Raw genomic sequence first — 24,945 nt, forward strand, 5'->3', positions numbered from 1 at the left:
CTCCCCAGGCTTGCAGTGGCCGCTGCGGTTTGCTTGGGCCTGTGTCTCTGTGTCGCTGTACATGCCGGCTCGCCGCTCAGCTCCGCTCCCAGGGCTGTGAAATGAGTTCTCAAGTAACTGGCCTCGTGCCCGCAGGGACGCAGTGATGGAGTGTCGCTTGCTGCCTTTTGCTGATCCTGCATTTCTCCAGGAGCGCCCTCAGCTTGTGGTGGTGGCGGGGGGGTGGGGGGGGAGCGGCGTCCATTTACTTGTGGCTGACTGGAGGTGTGACTGTCTGTGATCTGGGGCCTGGCATCCACGTCTACACAAGGCCCGCATTGGGAAGAAACCTGGGCCAGCAGCTCCATGGCCGGGGGGGGGGGGGTGTCTTCATGCTGCACGGCCCCTGGATGGTTAGGAGGGGCGAGTTCTGGCTCGGCGGGTGGGCTGGCTCGTAGAGCTTCAGGCTGTCTGCAGTTGCCACGCTGGGGAGTTGGAAGGGGACCCTGGGTGCGGAGAGGCATCAGAGCTACAAGTGAATTCATTTTACACTTGACCTTTAGCCTCTCAAGTACAGGCCTGTCTCGGGGCAGGTGTGTAAGGTGCAGAGCGTCCCAAGCTGACAATGTCCTCGCCCACAGAGCCCTGTAGGGGGGCGAGGAGGACCTGGGCCTGTTGGTGGCAGACCAGTCAGAGGGCTGTGGCGAAGAAGAGGAGGAGAAGGAAAAAAAAAAGAAAGAAAGAGGAAGAGGAGAGGATTCTTTTCTGCATAGGGTCAGTCCCTCTGTGCTCAGGGATCTGTTCCAAGGCCTGGCAGATCCTGTCGAATCCTGTGGATTATGTGTAGGAAGAGATGAACAGTAGCAGATAAGCTAATCACCTAGAACAGTGACAATAGACTGGCAGTAAGTTATGTAAAATGTAACAACTGTTTATATCTGCAATTTTGTAATTGAAAAAAAATTTTTTTTCCCCAAGGTAGGACCTCTCTCTAGCCCAGGCTGACCCACTCACTATGTAGTCTCAGGGTGGCCTCGAACTCATGGCGATCCTCCTGCCTCTGCCTCTGCCTCCCAAGTGCTGGGGCTAAAGGCATACACCACCACGCCCAGCTGCAGTTGATATTTTGGACTGTGATTGACCTTGGTGACTGAAACTGCACCGAGCTGCACCATGGGAATGTGTGTGGGGGTTGCAACGGGACTGAGCCAAATCCTGGACTGTGCAACCTTGCCCACGGGCACCTGCCACCTGTGGATTTCAGTCGGGTATCCTGCCTTTCTTGTCGGGGCGGTGGCACAGAGTCATTGAACGGGCCTCCTGAGAAGCTGCTGTGGCAAGGTCTAGCCAGGGCTCAGAGCGCGGAGCGACACCTCAACCCCAGAGTTGCTGGAGGGAGAAGAAAGAACAGGGGGAGCATGAGCTCCCCACGTTCCCTTCCAGCAGACTGTAAAACATGCATTCAGCCACCGGCAGGCAGGCAGGCCCGGGGCGCTGTGCTGCGTGCGGGTGTGCCGCACCCCCCGCCCCTCTATTTCGTGCTGAGGGTAGACCCTGGGACTTGGCACTAGACATATATTCTAGCACTGAACTGCACCCCAGGGACATGGCTTTTTTTTCCCCCTTCCCCTCACAGTCAGTATCTGGGCTGAGAGCAGTCAGTCCTGTTTTGTTTTGTTTCCCAGTGTGGCTGCTGTAAGTCCTTCATGCCCTCTGCCCACCGCCCTGAATGTTGACGAATGTTCCTAGAGACTCTCCTCGGCCTCTACTGCCCGCCCAGCTCTGTAGCTCTCGACTCCTTGATTAACTCACTGGGCCACAGAACAAGTTGTCTGAAAGAGCGGCTTGAGCCCAGCTTCCTGCCACACTGGCTGCTGGAAGCAGGAAAGCTCGGGGTAGGGGCTGTTGGTGGTGCCAGGCACTCAGTGATGTGGCATCTATAGCTTCCTGAGCAGTCCAGCTCAGGTGTTTGCATAGTTCCTTGGATCTGTTGGGATGCGTTGGCACCCAGGCACCAAGCTGCAGTAAGGAAAGCAGTAGGAGACCCCAGTGCCCCGCAGCACAGAGGAGCACCCCTGTGGGCCGGAATCAGAGCCGCAGCTAGAGAAAGGAACACTTGGCTTGGCAAGTCCTGCTGGCGAGCAGAGCCAGGCTGAGAGGGACAGAACCAAATGACCGTGGGCCCGTGCCTGGAGCTTCCGTGTCAATACAGGAGGCCAGGAGGAGAGCAGGACAAACGGACGCGGGTTCTGTAGGCTGCAGGAAGGAGCCTGCGGCCACTGGGCCTAGCTGGGCTGCCCTGTCTCCAGCCCTGTGCCACCTCTCTCCTGGTGCCAGCTGGAAGACAGCAGGTGCCCACGTGAGGCAGAATAAGGTTGGGGAAGCTGATGCAGACAGTGTGCAAGGGAGAGGTGCCACCCACAGGGTGAAGAGAACTGGGGAGCCTCAGGTCGCCCCGAGAAACCAGGGTTTTATGAGGCATCTAGTTCCTGCTGCTAGAATCTGGTTCTCCAGGTCAAACGGGCTAATGTGAAGTGTGGACAGCCCTTGGTTCATGTTCAAGATGTCAGTGGGATCTGTTGAAAGCAGACAGGAGACCACGCAGTGGACGCGGCTGTACCTAAGGCTCCTCAGTGACACGGGTTTCCTGCCTGGTTTTGAACCAAGAGAGAGGCACGTGCAGAGCCACACCAGCAATCAGCCTTTGTTCCTAACGCAGGAGGAACCCAGCTCACTGACCAGTAAGCCTGAGCCGGCAGCGTGCCCGCGCGGTGGTGGCTGCAACCCCTGCCCTCCCCGTTGCTGGCCTGCGTGTGCTCGAGCTGGGCGGCCAGGGGGTGCGCGCTGCAGGCCGGCTCCGCCCCGGCGCCCGTGGCCTGCCAGCTCTGGCTCACGGGGCAGAGCGAGTGGACGGCAGCCTCGCAGGGCCCGGAGGATCCGTGTGCACGATGAACTGCGAGCCTTTCCCAGTGGGGTGGGTGCCTCAGTCCTGCCCCAGATTAGCAAACACCCAGAGGCAGGAAGGTGCCCTAAGAATGCACCTAGATGGGTCTCCAAAAGGGGTTGATAAGCTCTGCCATCCGCAGCGAAGACCTCCTCCGAACAGGTGGGCTCAGGGTCCCAAGAGGTTCCTGTTTGCTGCCCGGGGAGGCGGAAGAGAGTTGCCACTAGAGCCCTCAGCTTGCAGCCCAGAGACAGCACTTCACGGCTGCTCTGGAGGGAGCGCTGGGTGGGTGGCATGCCCTGGCACAGAGGAGGCCTGGGCCGCTCTACTGCAGGTGACTGTGTGGTTCCTGCACTTACTTGCACCTGATCCACTGGGCTGCAGCTCACCTTGGAGGCACATGGGCATGCTGGGTCCCAAGCACATGCCATGAACCAGGACCAGGCTGGGAGGTCAGCAGATCCCAGGGCTGGGCCTGGCCAGCTGTGGACAGAGTCTGTGAACGCGGGCAACAGGCAGCATGGCCAAATGGCTCTTCGGAGTGCTTAGTAGGGGCCACCAAGAGCCTTGGTGGCTGAGAACTTGGCATCATGCCCAGGCCGTGGCTGCCTCTTCCTAAGAGAGCTATGGTGTGCCCTTTCTCCGCCCAGGAGAGGTGAGGGGTGGGCAGGCCTTTCTCCCATGGCCCCGCGGGAACTGCAGGGTCCACCCTGGGCAGGTTGGACGGGGCTCTTTCAGTATGGCGGGCTGCTCGCAGAGGAGCCGACAGGAAGTTTACCCAGAGGTCATAAGGTCCAGGCTCTCACCGCCTGCCCAGAGGTGACTTTCACCTCCTCACCAGGAAAGTGAGGGGCACCAGGGACCCCAGGATTGGGGGCCTGGCAGTGAGTGTGACCGGTAGGCTCTCCTAGCACAGCTCTTCCTGTCCCTCTCTGTCACAGCGGCAGCCGCACGCTCTGCATGGACGTGGCGAGCCCCACGGGCCTCGGGCCCCCGGGCAGCCTGCCCCCCCGCCTAGCTGAGGCTGTGGTCACCTTGGCGACAAGGGGGTCGGGCCCTCGCCTCTGCGGTGTCAGGATGTGGTGGACTGGGGCTTTCCCTCCACCAGCGATTGGCCTTGAACTTGAAGAAAGCGAGGCCATTGCTGCGCTCCCCCCCCCCCCCCGCTCTCCCCCCCGTGGGGTTAGTGGCTCTGAGGACAGACAGGCCTCTGGCAGGCGTGGCTCTGCTTGGCTGGCGCCACCTTCTCCAGTCTCGCTTCAAGGGTGCCAGCTGGCCCCCTCTTTTCCATAAAGCCCAGTATTTTTAGTAGGTGACTTTGTGGAAGTAGGTGACTGGCGCCTTCAGCAAGGCATCAGGCACATTATGGCTGTTGCTCTAACTGGACAGAGGGAGGTGGCCTCTGCCAAGGTCATCCTTCCTAACCAGCGTGGGTCAGCAGGGCGGGGGGGGGGTCCCTCCTCCCGTGGAGGGTGCTTGCTTTCCCTCCTCGGCTCCCATCCACCAGCCAGGGCCTTTGGCACTCGGGCGGCGTTACTCTTCGGAAAGTTTCGTGCCTAGATTTCAGATTCCTCCCTCACCAACTGCAGGCTCCATGTTGAGACCCCATTTGTGCAGCGGGGATCTTAGGCAGGACCCTTTGTCATAGCCACGGCTCCCCAGGGACCCAGGGCATGCACCGGCGCTCCCAGCTGGGGCGGTGTCCATGGCACAGGTACCTTTCCACTGCACACTGCCCTTCCCTTCCTCCCGGCTCTTTCGCCTTATAGTGAAAATGCATTGTGTAATTCCATTCTCTCTCTCTCTCATTGACTTTTCAAGGTAGACTCTCGCTCTAGCTCAGGCTGACCTGGGTCCTGGGGAATCAAACCTGGGTCCTTTGGCTTTGTAGGCAAATGCCTTAACAGCTAAGCCATCTCTTTAGCCCATTCTTTAAAATTTTATTTATTTATTTGAGAGAGAGAGAGGGAGAGAGAGAGAGAGAGAGAGAGAATATGGGTGTGCTAGGGCCTCCAGCCACTGCAAACAAATTCCAGATTCATGTACCACCCTGTGCATCTGGCTCATGTGGGTCCTGGGGAATTGAACCTGTGTCCTTTGACTTTGCAAACAAGCATCTTAACCACTAAGCCATCCCTCCACTCCAACAGTCTGTTTTGAGTGAAAATACTTTATGGATATTGCCTTTAGAACTTTAAAAATTTTGAAATCTAAGTAACTTTTTTTTTGGTTTTCCAAGGTAGGTTCTCACTTTAGCTCAGGCTGACCTGGAATTGGCCTTGAATTTATCCTCCTACCTCTGGGATTAAAGGCCTGCGAAATCTAAGTAACTTTCCACAGAAAAATCACGCCTTTAATCCCAGCCCTCAGGAGGCAGAGGTAGGAGGATCATTGTGAGTTGGAGGCCATCCTGAGACTACATAGTGAATTCTACATCAGCCTGGCCTAGAACAAGATACTACCTTGAAAAACAAAACCAAACAAAAAACAAAAAAAGGAAGCGAAGTGGAGGGAAGGAAAGTAAAACACCAGGTGTGAGGGGCTACAGGGGGTGGACTGCAGGGAGTGGCCCACATTTGGGTGAGACTGGGAACAAGGCACTTTGGGCATGCCCGCCATGCTTGAGGTAATGCACCTTTGTAAACACACTTTTTCGTGCTTCTTGTCTAAGGCGGACCATCCTGACCTTGGCTTCACAGGGCATTCCTGTCCTCGGCCTCTCACTGCTTCTGGAAGTCAGAATTGGCAGGTGGTTGCAGATCTTCCTGGGGTGCTCACAAACTGGTGACCCATCTAGTCTGTCAGACCTTTTGCCCTGTCAGTGAGAAGCGTGGGTGGCAGCATGGGAACCTTGTGCCTCTGACGGGAGAATGGGCGGCTGAGGAAAGGCAGAGGCAGGCTGGGCTTGGGGCGAGTCACAGCAGGTGGCTCTGGCCCTGGCACAGCTTCCCGGCCTGTCCCAGGGTGCTGCGGCTGGGACGTCCCCCAGCTGGGCTCTGCATGTGCAGCTGGTGACGCAGAGGTCTGAGTCGTTCGCAGTTGGTTTTGCTTCTCTTTATTTATTTTTTTCCTGTCAGCCTTTTCCTGTAAGGTTAAAAGATGATTTTTTCTGGGCAGGAGAGATGGCTCAGTGGTTAAAACACTTTCCTGGAAAGCCTAACAGCCTGGGTTTGGTTTCCTAGTACCCACAGATGCACCAAGTGGCATATGTGTCTGGAGTTCGTCTGCAGCGGCTAGAGGCCCTGGCTTACCCATTCTCTCTCTTTATCTCTGCTTGCAAATAATAAATAAATCAATCAATAAATTTCCTGTCAGGTACACTCCTGTTAGTCCCAGCACTCAGGAGGCTGAGGCAGGAGGATGTCAGGTTTGAGGCTAGCCTGACTACATAGTAAGACCCTTTACAAAAAAAAAAAAAAAAGTGGGACTGGCTTAGCAGTTAAGAGTGCTTGCCTCTTAAGCATGAGGGCCTCTTGTGCCAGAGACTGCCCACTTTGACTCCCTAGAATCCATATGAGTAGCTGGGTGTGGCTACACATTTCCACAGTTGTGTGTGTGTGTTGGGGGTGTGTGTGCAGAGATGGACACTCACTGACCTAAACAGCAACAGATTGGGAGACCCCCTCCCATCTCAAGGAAATACATCGAGGAGTGGTAAGAGGAGGCCACTGGATGCTCTCTGGCCTCCACACACATATGCACGTGCATGTTTGCACACATCTGTCACATGTGCATAACCACACACGCTGTGTGGCTTGCTTGCTCTATACACACGCATGCAAAAAAAGTTAAAGGTTTTTCCCCTCTCATGAAAATGCTCACTTGCCTATGGACAATATGAGTGACTTTAAAGGAGGCCATTGGTGCCCTCTGGACACCACACCACTGCTCTGCTAGGAACTGCAACCCCGCTGCTCCTGCCTCAGCTAGCGTCCAGCATCGCCACTGAACATGCACCTCCACGCCAGCAGGTGGCGCACTGGTGACCTGCTCGTCCAGCACAGGGATAGTCTGGGCTGTGGCTCCTACCGGGTACCCTGAGCGTGTTCCTATTCGCAAGGGCGTGAGATGGCGACTGGTAGTGTGACTTGGGGAGAAACCCTCGTGAGTGCACGGCACGAGGGTCTGCCGAGGCAGCCCCACGTGGAGTGGGCAGTAGTGGCTGGTACCATGTGGGCACCACTCCTCTTTGGGCAGCGCCAGCAGGCTTGGGAGCTGGAGCATTGTTAGGTCCTCGCCATGTAGGTGAGTGAGCTGTGCCCAGCGCCATGCCCTGCGGCTCACCAGGTTTGTTTCTGAGTTCACGGCCATCAAGAGAGTCCGGAAACAGGGTGGCAGTGCATCCAGGATCAGAACCCTGTGCCCCGTCCCAGAGGCTGTAACACGCCTGTGGCAAGCTACACCACCTGGACAGAGACATAGGCAGCGTCTTAGCTGAAATGCTTGAACAACAGCAAGCACCTTCATATGAAATTCACAGGTCCTCATAAGTGTCCAGAAAGATTGTGCCGGCAGTCTTTTGTTTGAAAGCAGTGATTTTTCTGCAGGACTTTCTCGATGGGGCAGTTTCTAGCTGGTAGCAGTAGCCACGGTACCCAGCGTGTCCAGATGGGCGGTTCGTATCTGTTAGCCACACGCAGGTGGACGTTCCCACGTCACAGGCGCACTTCTCTTCAGGGAAGTGGTTCCGGGCTCAAGCCCAGCACCCTCCACGTGCCAGGCCAGCGCTCTTCCGTGGATCCACAGCCCTGTCCACCTGCACTCTTCCGCTGGCTGTGCCTGCTTCCTTGCCACCCCTCCGTGGCTCCCGGCAGCTCTTCTGGGCTGTGTGCATGGCATCTCCTCACTGTCCCCTCTGGCCTGCTGCTGCCTCGGGAGGTCACACGGTTCTGGATATAGTTAGCCACTTGGAAATCCACCTTATCTCAACATGTGGCATCTGAGGCACAGGATTAGGAGTTCCTGCCTCAAAGCGATGCCCACTCCTCACAGGCACCACGAGGTGTACCGCACGTGCTCCTGTCTGTCCACCAGTGTGGAGCAGATGCCACAGGGGAATCGTGAGCCGCCCAGACGGCACCTGAAGAGGATGTTTCCAAATATACTTCACCGCCCTAGAGATGCAGGCCCCAGGCGCCTGGGCTCACGCCATGGCCTGTTTACTGTTTGTTTGGATTGCATAGTAACTGTGTTCCTCATGTGTCCCCGTGTTGTTGGAAGGATGTTTTATCAGCCAGGTCCCTGAGATCTTGGAGCTCCTGCCACAAGTGTCTGCACTTTTCCTGAGAAAGCTGGGGCAAAGAGCCTGATTAAGGTGGGATTATGTTTTTTGGTTTTTTTTTTTTTTCCAGCATGTGCTTGCTTATGTAGTAGGGTAGATTGAAATGAGGAGCAAATAAAACCTACTCAGAGGGTAGTCCCACAGGCCTCTGTCCAATGGAGATAGATCAGTGCTGAGCCTGGGGCACAGATGTCTCAGCCCAGTAGATACCTGTGCCCAGAGGGCTGCTGTAGCCAAGCTGGCAAGTCCAGAGGCCAAGCCGGAGAGGAGAGGCGGGGGCACAGTGAGAACTGGGGGTACGGCAGGGCCAGCCCGTGCTAGACAGCCCTCTCCTTGTGGGATCCTGCCCCTCGCTGGCCACCTGCTGGGCTTTAAGGCTGCACTAAATCCCGTAAGTAGGGTGGTGAGGTGCATCTCCAGGCTTGCTAACCTAGTAAGTGCAGCCAGGCAGCAGCGCAGTGCCTGGCTGTGTGTGGCGGGCGCGTCCCTGTGCTCAGAGCCCGGGCCTGTGCAGAGGGGCCCTTCTTTGGTCCTGGAATGTGCTGCTGCTGGCTCTCAGCTGCTGCTTTCTTCAGACTCCGAATGTCAGGCCCGAGTGTTTTGACGGTTTTTACCTGTCAGGCTGCAGGGAAGTTGGGATATCTCGGGGAGCCCTTCCCCAGGGACGCTTCGAGGAGTGGCAGGGGGTTGGGAGGCATGTTGTTCACTGCTCGGCTGTCTGGGCTGGCACCACCATGGGCACTGCGCAGACCCATCCCACTCCCTCAGACCCGCTGACAGTTTGTGTCCTGTGGCCAGCCCCTCCCCCTCCCAGCCTCTGGTGCTCACCATCCTCTCCTCTCCAGTTTCTAGTAAGTGGATTGATTACCTATGTATTTATTTGAGACAGTGTTGGCACACTAGGGCCTCTTACTGCTACGAACGAACTCCAGACACATGTACGATTTTTTTTTTCAAATTTTTTTTTGTTTATTTTTTATTTATTTATTTGAGAGAGACAGAGAGAAAGAGGCAGATATATATACAGAGAGAGAATGAATGGGCACGCCAGGGCTTCCAGCCACTGCGAACAAACTCCAGATGCGTGCGCCCCCTTGTGCATCTGGCTAACGTGGGTCCTGGGGAATCGAGCCTTGAACCGGGATCCTTAGGCTTCACAGGCAAGTGCTTAACCACTAAGCCATCTCTCCAGCCCCACATGTACGATTTTGTGCATGCTTTATGTGGCTACTAGGGAATCAAACCTGGGCCAGCAGGCTTTACAAGCAAGCACCTTTAACCGTTGAGCCGTCGAGTCCTCTACGTGGACTTTTTGTAGACTCCTATGAGTAAGGATGTGCTGGTTTATTTCACTGCCAGACTTTACTTAACATCTCCATTTCTGTCCATGTGCTGTAAGTGACAGGGCCTCATTCCTTTATTGCTGAACAAAATTCCATTGTGTATATGCACTTGTTTGCCCACATCATAGTGATGGTTCTAGTTTCTTTTTTTAAACATTTGTTCATTTATTTGTTTATTTTTTATTTATTTATTTTTATTTATTTATTTGAGAGCAACAGAGGGATAGAGGCAGAGAAAGAGAGAGGGAGAGAGAATGGGCGCGCCAGGGCCTCCAGCCACTGCAAACGAACTCCAGACGCGTGCGCCCCCTTGTGCATCTGGCTAACGTGGGTCCTGGGGAGTTAAGCCTTGAACCAGGTTCCTTAGGCTTCACAGGCAAGCGCTTAACTGCTAAGCCATCTCTCCAGCCCACATTTATTTGTTTATTTGTGTGTGTGTGTGTGTGTGTGTGTGTGTGTGTGTGTGTGAGAGAGAGAGAGAGAGAGAGAGAGAGAGAGAGAGAGAAGGGGCAAGCCACTGCAAACAAGTTCCAGACATGTGCAACCTTGTGCATCTGGCTGACATAGAGACTGGGTAATCAGCGGCAACCTAAGTCCTTAGGCTTTGCAGGAAAGTGCCTTAACTGCTAAGCCATCTCTCTAGCCTGGTTCTAGGTTTTTTTAAATTTTATTTTATTTATTTATTTGAGAGAAAGAGGGAGAGAGAGAAAATGAATGAGTACACCGGGGCCTCCAGCCACTGTAAACGAACTCCAGCTGCATGCACCCACTTGTGCATCTGGCTTATGTGGGTCCTGGAGAGTCCTTTGGCTTTGCAGGCAGATGCCATCTGTCCAGCCCCCTGGCTCTAGGTTTTTAAAGAACTTCCTTACTGTTTCCATAATGGCTGTCCTAATTATGTTCCCCAGCAGCATATAAGGTTCCCTTCTTTTCATATCCTCAACGACACTGTTTGTGCATGGCTGAGGACCTGGTGGCATCCCCAGCGGGGGCATAGCACCTGCTGGGTAGGGCTGGCAGTGGCAGCAGTTGGGTCCTAACTTGAGAATGTTTAGACATTTTGGCCACAGCACACCATGGGGCACGGGTTGGCAGTGAGCTGCAGGGCTGGAGGCTGTGCACTGACCCCCATGGAAGCCCTGGAGATGCAGTGGGAATGCCTATGGCTGGGGACAGCGTTAGCCATTTACAGCCTGACCCCACCTGAGGGACGTGCTGAAGCAGGCCACAGGGAAAAGGCTTGAGAGTTTCCTAAAGGGGATGGAGGTGAGGACAAGGCATCCTGAAAACCAGAAGGAGGTCCCGAGGAAGGGACCTGCTGCCAAAGCCAGCCCAGTGAGTCGTTCTGTGCACATGGCAAGGAGGACACTGTGGACAGAAGAGATGGCCCAGTTAGTGGCCCACTTTTTTTTTTTTTTTTAAGTTTTTTGAGGTAGGGTCTTGCTCTCTAGCCCAGGCTGACCTGGAATATACTATGTAGTCACAGGCTCGCCTTGAACTCACAGTGATCCTGCTACCTCTGCCTCCCGAGTGCTGGGGATTAAAGGCGTGCGCCACCACACTCAGCTGGCCTGTTTGTTTTTTTTTTTTTTTAAGTAGGTCTCACTCAGGTCCAGGCTGACCTGGAATTCACTATGTTGTCTCTGGGCGGCCTCGAACTCACGCTCGCACAGGTCTGCAGTGGTCCCAGCCAGGGGAGCCGCAGCTGCCTGGTTCTGGTGAATGTAAGGCAGACCTGGACTCTGGCTGTTCTCCGATGCCCTCAGGGATGGTCTCCTGTAGTGGTCTCAGCACACCCAGTCCAGGGTTCAGGGCCCCTTGCAGAGAGCGGAGCGTGCTAGGCTCAGCAGAGCCCTGGAGACACCGTGACCGGTTTCCCAGCATCAGGGCCGCGGGGTGTGTCTACATCTCAGGGCTTCGTTTCTCATACACAGCAAGCCTCCGCCCATGAGGAGCAGAGGCTCGTCCTTTGTGGCCATTAGAAAGGCAGCGTGAGCCTCTGGGGCTCCCAGCCTTGTCTCCCGCAGCACATGGTAGAGTTTGCAGGAGTCGGGCCTCTGGGTCAGTGCTGTCTCTGCCAAGCAGGGGATTAAGGGCCCAAAAGCCTTAGGCAGCACAAGGGGGCTTAGGACAATCCGTTCCCCCGCCCCCACCCCGCTGTGGCCTAAGTGGCTGGATGGCTCTGCTCTTCTTCCCTGACTGGAGGCCAGAGTGCAGAAGGGCTCCTGCCCAGGGCTGCACGCCGGGCCCAGGGCCCAGTCAGCTTCTACTTCTTATTTTCTTAAATAGTATTGATTTATTGGGGGGCTAGGGAGGAAGGGAGGGAGAGGAGAGAAAGAATATGGGTGAGCCAGGGCCCTCAGCCACTGCAAATGAAACCTAGTTGCATGTGGCCACCTTGTGTGTCTGGTTTACTTGGGTTCTGGGGACTTGAACCTGGGTCCTTAAGTTTCACAGGCAAGCGCACCTTAGCCGCTAAACCATCTCTCCCTCCCACTTCTTAGAAAAGGAGTTGAAATTCAGGGAGACCTCAAGATCCTGGCTCTGAAGCCCAAAAAAGCCAGGACTGAAATGAAGATGGCAAGAAGGACACTCCCAGGGCTCTCCCGGGGGCCGTGCCAGGCCAGTCCAGCCTCTGCCCCGTGGCTCCTGGGAAAGCCTCGGCTTCCGTGTTGCTTGCTGGTGTGGGGGTGTGGTTCACTGTGGGGTGCGTTTGTAGCTTTCTTCTTATTTTGGGGATGTGGAAGCAAGCCCCCTGATGGAACCGACAGCTTGTTCCCCTCATCCATATCTTTTCCCCAAGCCTTGCTGAGCTCCTGATGTGAAGCACTTTTCTCCCACCTTAAGGGAAACAGGCGAAACCACAGCAGAGGGCGGCACGGACGCTCCAGCAGCGGCAGCAGCAGCAGGATTCTTGGGCCTGGGCACAGCTGCTGGTGGACGCTGAAGGGCGGCCAGGCAGAGGCGGGTTGGGCGGGTCTGTGGAGTGGAACGCCTCTCCCATCCAGCTCCAGTTCCCAGAAAGAGAAGACACCACTAGGCATCCCAGTCAGACACTACCTGAACTAAGTTTGCCATCCTGGTGTGTGTGTTGCTATTGAGGGCATCTGTAAGAGGGACAGACCCTGGAGTGACAGTCTGGTCTGTGGGTCACTGTCTTTTTTTTTTTTTTTTTTTTTGTTTTTCGAGGTAGGGTCTCACTCTGGCTCAGGCTGACCTGGAATTCACTATGTAGTCTCAGGGTGGCCTGGAATTCACTATGTAGTCTCAGGGTGGCCTCGAACTCTTGTGATCCTCCTACCTCTGCCTCCCGCATGCTGGGATTAAAGGCGTGTGCCACCATGCCTGGCTTCACTGTCTTAAAAAAAAATTTTTTTTAAATGAGAGTGAGAACGAGAGAGAGATTTGGCATGCCCAGGGCCTTAGCCGCTGCAAATGAACTGCAGGTGCGTGTGCCACCTTTTGTGCATATGCCACCTATGTGCATGAATTACCCTGTGCATCTGGCTTATGTGGGTTCTGGGGAGATGAACCTGGGTCCTTAGGCTTTGCAGACAAGCGCCTTAACTGCTGAGCCATCCCTCCGGTCCTGTGGGTCACTTTCTCATGTCACGAGTTCAGCCTCCCTCTCTCAGCCTTTAAGCTCCTTCCTTTCGCATCTAGAAGTTTCTAGCAGAGAGCTTTAGAGACAGGCTACCATGGGGACAGGTCGCCAGACACTTGCAGCTCACCACACGGCATGCCCAGTTCAGGGAATGGGTGACTTGTCCCATGGAATGCTTCACATGGGAACTCTAAGGACAGTGCCTGGGGTGCACGGGGACCCAGCCCACCTCCCGGTTGGGCTCATAGCCGTGTCTGACCCTCACTTTGGTGCCTCGGGGGCCCTTTCCAGCACAAGGCCTGAGCTCAGGGTCTGTCCCACTGGCTCCCCCTGGCCGGGCCCAGGTCCCAGCGACTGGGGGTTTCCGTCAGCTGTGGTAGCTGTAGCAGGGACCTGTGGCACTCTTGGCTCCCCGGCCCTGTGGGCCAGTGCTAGGTGGGGGCCTACTGACCTGTTTCCTGTTTATAGGCACTCCTGCTAAAAGCCGCTTATTGGATTAATGTGTATCTGACAGCAGAGCCCAGAGCCGGCTCCCAGAGGACAGGCCACCCTGGGTCCTACCTGCTGTCTCTGGCCTCTGCGACTGTAGGCATACTGCTGCCAGGCACACAGCTCCCCGGTGGACATTTCTGGTGGCCTCAGTGCCCACCTGACGTGGCATAGGCCTTGAACCCCTAAACCCGCCCACTGCCAGGCACCTTTACTCACTTCCCCTCTAAGAAGCCTGCAGACAGAGGCGGCGATGCTGGCCAGCTCCACCACCTGCCTCTTCTCCGGGGTCTGTGTTGCCTTGGTAGCCGTGGCCCTGTCCTATTACTTCTACTGGTGAGTGAGGTTTGGTGAGGGTGGCATGTTGGGGGAGGGCAGCAGCTGGTCCTGCCTCTCCCTTCCAGCCTGGGATGGGTTCTTTCACCCGCACACCGCCCCCTTCACGTGGGGCCGTGGTTCCTGGGGGAGGGGCCGCGCGGCAGGAGCTCACCTGGACTCTTCAGGTCCCTGGGCTGCGCAGTGAAGGCTTTTCCTTTGAAATTCTTCTGCACTGGCTCAGTGGTTCAGTGTCCTGTGGGAACATGGGTAATGAGTGCCTTCCTGGACATCTGATGCCCCTGAGTCTTTTCCTGCCTTGCTGCCCTCTGGCTAGTGCCCAGCCTTCTCCCCGTGGGGTGCTGCTGATGAGTGATTTAGCAGAAATTTGACAGTTCCCATCAAACCACCTTCAAGTGAGAAGCTGGCGGGCTGCGGACCTCAGGCTTTTTCCAGCAGACCTTGCAGGAGTCCACAGAAGCTCTGACTGGGCCAACGGGCCAGACCGTACAGGAGGTTTAAGCTTTGGGCCTCCAGTGACCCTCCGTACAGTGGGGATGTTGGCTACCCTGGCTCTGCCAAGGATCAAAGGGCACAGGACATAAGAACCATCATCACGGGTGATGGTGGCAGCAGTCACGGGGGGCCAGCATCCCTGTGTGGCTGTGGTCACGTGGCACAGGGAGAGCCACACCCCAAGTGGGCGCTGATGTGGTTTTCTAGGGCGAGGTGGCAGCCCTCCCAAGATCCCGCCCCGTTACTTGCTTTCCTCAGCCCGCTCTTAGTCAGGCGAGAGTCACCTTCAAGCTGATGCCCTCATCTGTGACACTCCCTCTGTTTCTAATAGTGACGTGGTGTGTGGTGGGACGTCAGGTCCTGCCCACGAGGCCGGGTTATATGAAGAGTTGATGTGATTTACAGAGACCTGCCTGGACCCAAAAGGGAAAGAGCACAAGAGTGAATGTAAGGGAGGGATTAGTCCAGTGTGCTTCTCTCCTTATTAAGGGATTTGTAGCCAGGTGAGCCACAGGCACATGGGACACGGTGTCTGCTCTCTGTGATACCCGGAGTGGGGTCTCGTCTTGCCACGGCAGGAGCCTGCTGGACCTGTCCTGCTGGACCTCTGCCATCTCGGCTTTTTTTTTTTTTTTTTTTTTTTTTTGATTTTTTGAGGTAGGGTCTCACTCTGGCCCACGCCGACCTGGAACTCACTATGTAGTCTCAGGGTGGCCTTGAACTCACAGTGATCCTCCCACCTTTGCCTCCCCTCTCCCAGTGCTTTGTTTTACCTTTTTTTAAAAAATTATTTATTTTATTTATTCATTTTATTTACTTGAGCCAGAGAGAGGGAGAGAGAGTAAAAATAGGCGTGCCAGAGCCTCCAGCCAGTGCAAACGAACTCTGGATGCATGCGCCACCATGTTCATCTGGCTTATGTGGGAACTGGAGAATCTAACCTGGGTCCTTAGGCTTCACAGGCATGCACCTTAACCTCTGAGCCATCTCTCCAGCCCCTATCTTAGCTTTATTTTTTTAAATTAAATTTTTTGTTTATTTTTATTTATTAATTTGAGAGTGAGCGAGAGAGAATGGGTGTGCCAGGGCCTCCAGCCACTGCAAACGCACTCCAGACGCGTGCGCCCACTTGTGCATCTGGCTAACGTGGGTCCTGAGGAATTGAGCTTTGAACTGGAGTCCTCAGCCTTCACAGGCAAGCGCTTAATCACTGAGCCATCTCTCCAGCCCCTATCTCAGCTTTTGATGCCTGTCCCAACTGGCTAAATGACTACCTGATCCACAAACAGGCAGCGCCAGCTGAAGGTGCAGTTTTGTTTGCAGTCCTGGAGATAACAACTGGGGAGTCCTTTTGTTGCTGGATAGGTTCTCTGCTACTCAGTCTCATCCCCAGCCCTGAAGAAGTAGTCTCAAATCTTGTTAGGATCTACCTGCTTGCTAGGATTTGCCCAGAGGAGAGGGCTGCTGGGGCCATGCCCTTCCAGCCCCTTTCCCCTCCCTGGAGCTCACAACTGAGAGAGAACCTGCAGATTTCCATTCTTTGCCTCTGCTGAGGCTTCGCCAGTTACTGCTAGGTGCCATCCTGCTCCTTCCTGATGTGCTGGCTCCCAAGTGCACTGTGGCCCTCTGCACGGCAGAGCTCGGGCGGGTGCGTGCAGAGAGCCCGGGGAAGCCGGGAGACGAGCTCTCTGAATCCTAGGAGGAGCTGCCGTGTCCTTTCCGGACGCAGTTTGGGGAAAAGCTCACATGCATTGGAGGTGTGCTCTGGGGGATGTGGGCCTCAGCTCCCGCCAAGGGACTCAGTACAGGAATTCAAGCCTCCCCTCAATTGGTGCTCCTGGCTGTGTCGGATTCCTAAACTGTCCACTGCGTGGGCTTCTCACTGGCCAGTCATCTGCTTGCTGGGGCCAGAATGCGGGAGGCAGGTCCAGGCATTGCATCCACACATACTGTCCTCAGGAGCCGCTGTCCTTTCCTCTGCTCCTCTTGAGACCAAGGGATCTTTCCAGCAGGCCCCTCTCGTGCCCACAGTGAACCCGCCCCAGAAGGAGCTGGACAGTAGACACTTGCTGAGGGCCTGGCCCGTGAAGGGGTACTGGCTGCTCAAGACAGGCCTGCCAGCTCCGCCTCCCCCGTGCCGCAGGTCTGCACTCATACCCACCAGGCCTGGCACAGCCTCCAGGGGCAGACAGTGTCTTCCTCAATAAGCTTTGCTTCAAATGTGGCGGTCAGATTCCCCAAGAGCTCCCTGTGATGGGAAAGAAGTGCCACAGCTCCCAAGTGCACACCTGTCCCCTCTTGAAAGTCCTTCTGCATCATTACCTTGGCAGTAAGTGCTTTCACATGCCACAATTGTCCAGGCTCCTCGTGACATGTGCCTTGGGCCGGGAGATCCAGTATGCCATGGCTAATGGGAGAAAGCAAGGCTAAGAGCACTCACCAAGGTGTCGCCCGCTCTGAGTGCCAGGTGGGCCCAGAGTGTGGCTGCCGTACCTGCCCTGTCCTGGTCCCTTGAGTTCTCAGGTGACCTGACCTCATTACTAAATCTCTTTGCTACACTGACTCAGGGAGTTTCTCGTTTCTAAAGAATTAATGTTGCTGTGACTAGGAAAACACTGAAATGGGACAAAGATGATTTAGCTTGCCTAGGCTGTGTGGGCACCTGCGGTCACCCTCCTGGGGACTCCACATTGAGGTGCTTTCTGACTTCCGGTGCGCGGCAGGGCCCTGGGAAGTGTCTGTGGGGTCAGCGTTGATACAGCCTCAGTGGTTTTCCACTATTGCAGCCAAGGCGTCCCATGGCGGCTCAAGACCTTACTGCAGTGTTAGCATCGGCCGTGTGTCGTCTTCAGGACTCATGGCCATGTCCAGGAGTCAGGCTTCAGTAGGGCCCTGCACACGTGTATGTGTGTGCGAGTGTGCTTGTGCACACCTGAAGCCTCCCTTTTGGAGGCTGCCTGGGGAGGAGCAAAGTGTACTTGCAACCTTGTTGAGCAAGTGATTGGAGAAAGCAGCTGGTCAGACCACCGTCTCTCCTGCAGGCCTTCCCAGAGCCTTTGTAGGGAGCAAGCGTCATGAAGTGGCTCTGCGGAGTGCACAGCCTCCTAAACCCGAGCTTCGGTGAGACTGTCTTGTGTTAAATCCTCTCTTGGGATTAGTGGCCTAATGACGTACTTTTACGACTGTCTAAACTGATCGGTGGTCTATTATTTCTCGGGAAAAATAGCACCTTTGTTTGCTGGCTAGGGCCCTGAGTACCCTTGTGATTGGCTTACAGGGATTTTCCTGGCTTCAGTCACTTGACAAGGCCAGAGGCTGGCAGTGCCACCATGTCACCCGAGGACCGTCCAGGCGCTCTTGGTCCTTTGTCCTGAAAGCCACTCCGTGGGCCTCACAGATGAGCTGATTCTCCTCTCCAGAGGAGAAGCCGAGGCTCTGAACTCTCACGCCACATGCTGAGAGCAAGAAGGGGTCAAGGAGCCCAGTCCTGCCTCCGCCTGGGGCCCCGGTGTCAGCGCAGTGAGGGGCCTGTGAGGGGTCCGGCGACCCTGGGGGCTGCCCGGGGATGGGGCTTCTGCAGGTGGCTCTTGCTAGACTGAGTCCCAGGAGGACCTGCTTGTCTTCCTTGAACACGATGTGAGTTGTGTGTGTTGCCCATGCGCTGACATGGCTTACATGTTACCATTGTAAAGCCAGTGGTTGTGCACTGGTCCAAACCCAGCCCCGGCACACGGTGACGGCAAATGGAAGCAGGTTCTGTCCAGCTCCAGTTTAGGGGGCTCCTCCTTGGGGAAAGCCACTCGAGATCTTGCCTGGCGTGGTGTTAATGGTTTACGGATATATCCAATGTGATTTATTAATTTTACTCAGAATACTGACAGGTACTCGCTGGGCATCTGCCACATGCCAGGTGCTGTCCTAGTTGTCCAGTAAATAGGACAGATCTTCCCTTCACACGTCGTCCCTGGCAGCTCCTGCGGGTGGCCCGTGACCCGGTCACCTCCCACCTGTCCTATGCTGCCCCTGAGGCTTCTGTTCCTGTGTTGGTCTCGGGTATTTCGCTGGCTCCCCCTAAAACTGTAGTGAGCTTAAACTTCTGCCTTTTGTTTGTGTTGCGTCAACTTTAGTCAGGCTCCTCTGCACCTGTGATGAGGTTATGAAGTTTATGTCTTCATATTCTCTTCTGCATCAGAGTTGAGCTCCAACTTCTCTAGGTTGATTCCAAATATTGAAAATTCATGAACTGTATCCCATAAGGTTCCTAAAAGTTAATCCCTGCGGGACCTGGCGAGGGAACGGCAGCAGTGGTCACAGCGTCGCTGCTGCTTGTGCAAGGCGAGTCTGGAGCAAAGGGACTGGAGACGTCATTTGCATTAGACTTGTACTTTTTTTTTTTTGTTTTGTTTTTTTGAGGTAGGGTCTCACTCTGGCCCAGGCTGACCTGGAATTCACTATATAGTCCTTGGGTGGCCTCAAACTCACGGTGATCCTCCTACTTCTGCCTCCCAAGTGCTGGGATTAAAGGCGTGTACCACCATGACCAGCTCTAGACTTGCACTTTCTTTGCATAGAACTTTTTTTTCCCTCAATTTTTATTAACATTTTCCATGATTATAAAAAATATCCCAAAGGTAATACCCTCCCTTCCCCCTCTGTCCCCTTTGAAATTCCATTCTCCATCAAATCCCCTCCCCATCTCAATCAGTCAATCTTTTATTTTGATGTCATGATCTTTTCCTCCTCTTATGATGGTCTTGTGTAGGTAGTGTCAGACACTATGAGGTCATGGATATCCAGGCCATTTTGTGTCTGGAGGAAGCATATTGTAAAGAGTCCTACCCTTCCTTTGGCTCTTACATTCTTTCCGCCTCCTCTTCCACATTAGAACTTTTTATTACTTGAAATTTTTAGTTTCTTTGATTTTTATTTTATTTGTTTTTATTACAAAAGAAATGCTCCCTGGCTGGAGAGATGGCTTAGTGGTTAAGGTGGTTGCCTGCAAAGCCAAAGGACCCAGATTTGATTCCCCAGGACCCACGTAAGCCAGATGCACAAGGTGGTGCATGTGTTTGGAGTTCATTTGCAGTGGCTGGAGACCCTGGCGTCCCATTCTCACTATTTGCCTCTTTCTCTTGTATCTCTCTCAAGTAAATAAAAATAAATTTTAAAACAAGAAAAAAAATTCTTCCTCTTCAATAGCTAAAGTTTCTCTCCCCCACCTCTTTCTCTCTTTTTGTTTTTTTTCTAGGTAGGGTCTCACTCTAGCTCAGGCTGATCAGGAATTCACTATATAGTCTCAGGGTGGCCTTGAACTCACAGTGATCCATCTACCTCTGCCGCCTGAATGCTGGAATTAGAGGCGTGCACCCCACGTTTCCCTCCTGTGCTCAGCTCAGGTGCTCCATTTTCTTTGGGGCAGGGCCGCTTGCTGCTGCAAATGAACAGCTGGACTGCAAAGAAAGGTCAGCCCAGCTGGTCCAAGGAGCTCTGCGTTCTTTTGGCTCCGCCTCCCACTGTCCTAGGCACTTTGGGATCACCAATGCCTGTGTGTGCCACTTTGCGTCCAGCTTTCTGTGGTGCTGGCGACTCGAGCCCATGCCGCCAGCCTTCGCCAGCAAGTGCCTTTAACCACCGACCCATCTCCCCAGCCCAGACTCCACTTCGCTTGTTCCTGCCCAAGTCTGGCTATGTTCTTCTCAGGCCATCCTTGCGGTTGTTTTCCTCTGGTCTCTCTCTGTAAGGAAGGGACGCACATCCCCGCCTGGGGCAGGCGAGGCCTCGGGGTCACGGGGGTGACCTGCTCTGTGCTGACCCACCGCTGCAGCTCCTTCCCGCACGTAGTGGATGCTGGGAGAATGGCTGTAGGCTAGAAGACAGACTTTCACTTAAAGCAAAGAGTGAGTCCTGGTGTGCGCAGTTCCCAGGGTGAGCCCCTCCCCCAGCAGCATTGTCCTGCCCACCTGGCTCCCCCTGTTCTGGGGGGACGTGGTAAGCAAGGCTTGAGGCTGAGCCCCATGGAGCCGCGAGGTCACGGGCCGCCCGAGAGTGTGGGTCCGTCTGGCCTGAGCGCCTGTGCTGCTGGGCCATCTTTCACTTCCTTGCCACTCTTGAGACGCACCCTCACGTGGGCTTGGTTTCCCTCATGTGCCAAGTGTGAACATGAGCCGACCACACATCCAGCCCTGACGTTTCACCCACTTGGCAGAATGGCTATTTTTGTGCTCCGGAATCCAGCTGAGTGGTCACTCTACCGTCTTCTTGTTCTGCCGACTTAGTCCTGTGGTGCTGCTGGTCCGCAGGCTGCAGGTCAGGCCCCAGCTGCCTGGAACTGAGAGCGGAGAAGCGCAGGAAAGCAAGGGGGCAGGTGAGGCGTGTGGGTGGCCCTGGGTCCTTGCTGTGGCTGGGAGGCGTGGAGCCGCTGCTCACCACCATGAAGGGGCACGGTGGGACGCGCGGAGGGCTCAGAGTGGCTCTGAGGGTCCTGGTGTCACTGGTCCAGTCTCCCTGAGCAGCACTCGCTTCAGAGAGCAGAGATCTGTCTCCCCAAAGCACAGGAAGCCATGCTCGTCCCTCCGCTGCCGTAAGGATAAGCCGGTTCCCAGACAGACCCTGGTGCAGACAGCGTGATCTTTGCAGTTCCTGGCCTTGGCAGCCGCGGAGCAGAGCTTCCGTGTGGAGTCAGCTTTGATGACTCAGGGAGGTGGGGCTGGGGGAGAATGTGGACAAGAGGATGAATTCACAATTCAAAGGATGGCGTGAGGAAAAATGCTGGTATAGATTCATGTATTTTTGTCAGTAATCAACCCCTTGAAAACAGGGTCATTGGGCCTCTCCTCCCTTAGTGCTGAGCCAGAGCCAAGCCCCCCCCACCCAGGGGACCGCCTGAGCAGAAGTCCCCACTTGCTTATCTCATTTGGCCCTCACAGCCCCAACTGGAGGCCCATTAGATTGTGCTTGTGCCTTATAGGACGAAGTGGGGTGGGTGGCATGGGTGCTGCTCGTGCGGGTGGCCCTTGCGCCTTCCCAGTGTGGGACCGAGGTTACCGGCCAGCGGTGGGAAAGCAGCCTGAGGTCCTGCTGGTGGACCACCACTGTACAAGGTCGTAGCCCGTGTCACCACAGAGAGCGTGAGCATGCCGCTAGTTAAAGATGGCCCGAGCTGGGCGTGGTGGCGCACGCCTTTAATCCCAGCACTCTGGAGGCAGAGGTAGCAGGATCACCGTGAGTTCGAGGCCACCCTGAAACTCCATAGTGAATTCCATTCCAGGTCAGCCTGAGCCAGAGTGAGACCCTACCTTGAAAAACCAAAAAAAAAAAAAAAAAAAAAAAGAAAAAAAAAAAAATAGATGGCCTTCTGTACTCTTCCCTGTATCTGCACATCCCATTGGCCAGTCAGTGTTTTAGAAACTGTCTCTTACTGGGTCTGGAGAGATGGCTCAGTGGTTTTATATCTATCAGGAAGTTGAAATAATAAAGACTGTGTAGTGACAAGCAATCCGTGAACTGACGAGAAAGTGGGCACTTCAACCTGGCTCCATTGAGCCGCCTCCCATGGGCACCTTGCAGGCCCGTCTCCTAGGGTGGCTGAGAGCTGCTTGTGGTGGTCGTCCTCTGCCAAGTGCTGAGTGGAGGCTGCAATGGCCGTCCCGTCTTGAACATCTGCCTTCTTGAAAGTCTGTGTTTGAAGGGTGTGTGGGTTCCGATGGCTGTTTAATGAGAGTGTGACAATGTCCTTGCCTTTGTGAGACTTGCTTGGCCATGGTCTGTGTTATTTTATGAAGACACCATCTAGGGCCAGCACGTCTGGGTTTGTCCAGGAGGGCAGCTCCGAGGGCCTGCTCCAGTGTCCCTGTGAGACCCTGGGGACTCCGGGGCGGGCAGGAGATGTGGTGAAGAAAAGCAGCGGAAGCATGGGCCTTGCAGTTGCCCGGGCTTTAGGACCAGCTCTCTGCTCACCTGGGCCTCGCTGCCCACACGGCTGCTAAACTGTGAAATGCCACCTAAGGGAAGCGCATACACGGAATGGCCGCGTAACCGAACAATTGCGCAGCAAACACCCGCGCCTTCTCTGAGAGCAAATGCATCGTTACGTGCACTTGTCGGCAGTCCAGCGTCAACCGAGCCCTGACTGATGTGCGCGTGCATGTGAGTGGCATACATGTGTGGCTGCACGCGCGTGTATGAGTGCACACGTGTGCGTGCATCCATGTTTTGAAGCTTGGCGTTCTGCCCTGGCACAGGTTGGTGTCCTAGTGTGCAAAGCGCAGCCACACCCATTAGCCCTGAGGCCTGTCACAGGCCCATTGTGCCGTTGCCAGGTCTGGGAGCTTTAGGCCTCTCTCTACCTCTCTCTGCACCATCACGGCTGCCTGGGCCGGACCAGCCATCAGAACCCTCTGCAAACAACAGAGGTTCTGGAACGTGGGAGTTGGGGTAGGTGGGGGCGGCGCTTTCACTGGGCTTCTTGCTCAACTGCGCCGGGGCCTGCTCGATCCTTAGAACCGGCTTTCACGACCTCGCTGTGTCCTCCCCTCCAGCCCCGCCCACCCTGGCCTTTCTTCCGCCTCTTGCAGTGTGGAAAGGGTGTGACCTTGCCCTGGGCCGGGGCTCCCATCTCCTGCCTACAGAGAGCACCTGTGAGGACACACTCACCTCCCTCCAGCCCCAGGGCTCCTCAGGGTATGAGAGGGAGCCAGGTGATGCTGGTTTCCCCTGGAGGCCAAGAAGCCACCTGCCCTGTCCAGCAGCCAGGGAGCCAGCCACGACTGGCTTGGGTCTGGTCTTTGGTAGCTCCCATGAAATCAGAAGCAACAGCAGTTTCCTTTCTGCTGAGTCCGAAGCCTGGCGGTAAAGTTGCCACCTGCTCCTGGTGCCTGGACTTTGGACGCTGGGCCTGGAGGCCGCTGCCCCACCTGCACTCCCCTGCGACATTGCTCTTCCAGAAAAATTAAGGTGGTTCATAGGGCAGGTGGATGAAGTCTCACTGCCGTCAGTCACAAATGTTCCTACCGTAGACTGGCGTTGGTTAGCAACCACGGTCCATCCATCACTTGTACCCCATGAGAATGACAGTGCCAGAATGGTGGTTGCTGCAAGGTGACAGAAATGAAGAGTTAAATGTCCTCCGGTGTCTTGAAGTGGGCTGCTGCCAGTGTGATCTCAGAGAGCCAGCCGTGCAGGAGGACTGGGGGCCATCCCCTTCACGCAGCGCCGGTCCTGTGTCTACATGCGTGTGTGGCCTCACACTCCTGAGCAGACTGCCATGCCTTTGACAGCATGCCTGTTCCTCCCCACGAGGGAAGGGGAGCTGACTGAGGTGGTTCTGGGGGTGTGTCTCTCTCCTGCCCTAGGCGGTGAAGGCCACTCAGAAGCCCTGCATGTACATACGTGTTTGTGCGCACGTGTGTGTGCACGCACACACAGATACATGTCTCCCTGGCTGGACTAGGGTCTTGTGTCCACTGAGTACCTGCTCCAGGAAGGGAAAGGTGACCCTGTGGCATGCTCCTTGGCTGGGTCTCCAGCTCTCAGAATCCAAGGACGTGTGCTGCTGTAAAGGTCGGGTTCGGTCCCCAGCTGCAGCACAGCAAGGGTTACCCAGGCCTCCACTCAGTACAAGAGCAGAGCTGAGCTCTGCTCAGGAGATCGGAGGGTGGTCTTATGCATGGCATTTAAGAGTACCTTTTAAAATTGTTTATTTATTTATTTGACAGAGAGTGAGAGAGAAAGAGGCAGATAGATAGAGAGAATGAGTGGGTGCTCCAGAGCCTTTAGCCACTGCGAAGGAACTCCAGACGCGTGCGTCACCTTGTGCATCTGGCTTTGCATGGGTACTGGGGAATTGAATCCCAGTCCTTGGGCTTTGCAGGCAAGCACCTTAACCTCTGGGCTATCTTTCCAGCCACAATAGTGCCTTCTAATCCACTGGCTGAGAAAACATGTCATGCTAAGTTTCCCATGAACCCAGTTGTGGTTTCATGTTAACTTTTTTTCGAGGTAGGGTCTCACTCTAGCCCAGGCTGACCTGGAATTCACTATGTAGTCTCAGGCTGGCCTTGAACTCATGGTGATTCTCCTACCTCTGCCTCCTGAGTGCTGGAATTAAAGGCGTGTACCACCATACTTGGCTGTTTTATTTCTTTTTAAGGAAATAATGCTTTATTCCTTTCAGTATGAAAATATTCTGCTGTGTGGGTAGACATTTTTGTCTGTTCTTTAGTTGTTGGACACTTGGGTCATTTCTACTTTGGGGCTGCTATGAGTAAAGCGTCTCATGATTTTTTGTTTTTTCCAAGGTAGGGTCTCACTGTAGCCCAGGCTGACCTGGAATTCACTATGGAGTCTCAGGGTGGCCTCGAACTCACGGCGATCCTCCTACCCCTGCCTCCCGAGTGCTGGGATGAAAGGTGTGTGCCACCACGCCCGGCTTCGTGTTCACTTTTCCATGACTTGCTTCAGCAGCGTCGCAATCCAG

General features: G+C 55.0%; 1 protein-coding gene across 2 annotated transcripts in view; it reads left to right on the plus strand.

Moving 5' to 3' along the window:
* Agpat3 (1-acylglycerol-3-phosphate O-acyltransferase 3) overlaps positions 1-24,945 on the plus strand; it is a 95,093-nt gene that overhangs the window by 41,454 nt on the left and 28,694 nt on the right. The gene's annotated exons all lie outside the window — the stretch shown is intronic.

Source organism: Jaculus jaculus, chromosome 5 (genome assembly GCF_020740685.1).
Source record: "Jaculus jaculus isolate mJacJac1 chromosome 5, mJacJac1.mat.Y.cur, whole genome shotgun sequence".
Lineage (NCBI taxonomy): Eukaryota > Metazoa > Chordata > Mammalia > Rodentia > Dipodidae > Jaculus > Jaculus jaculus.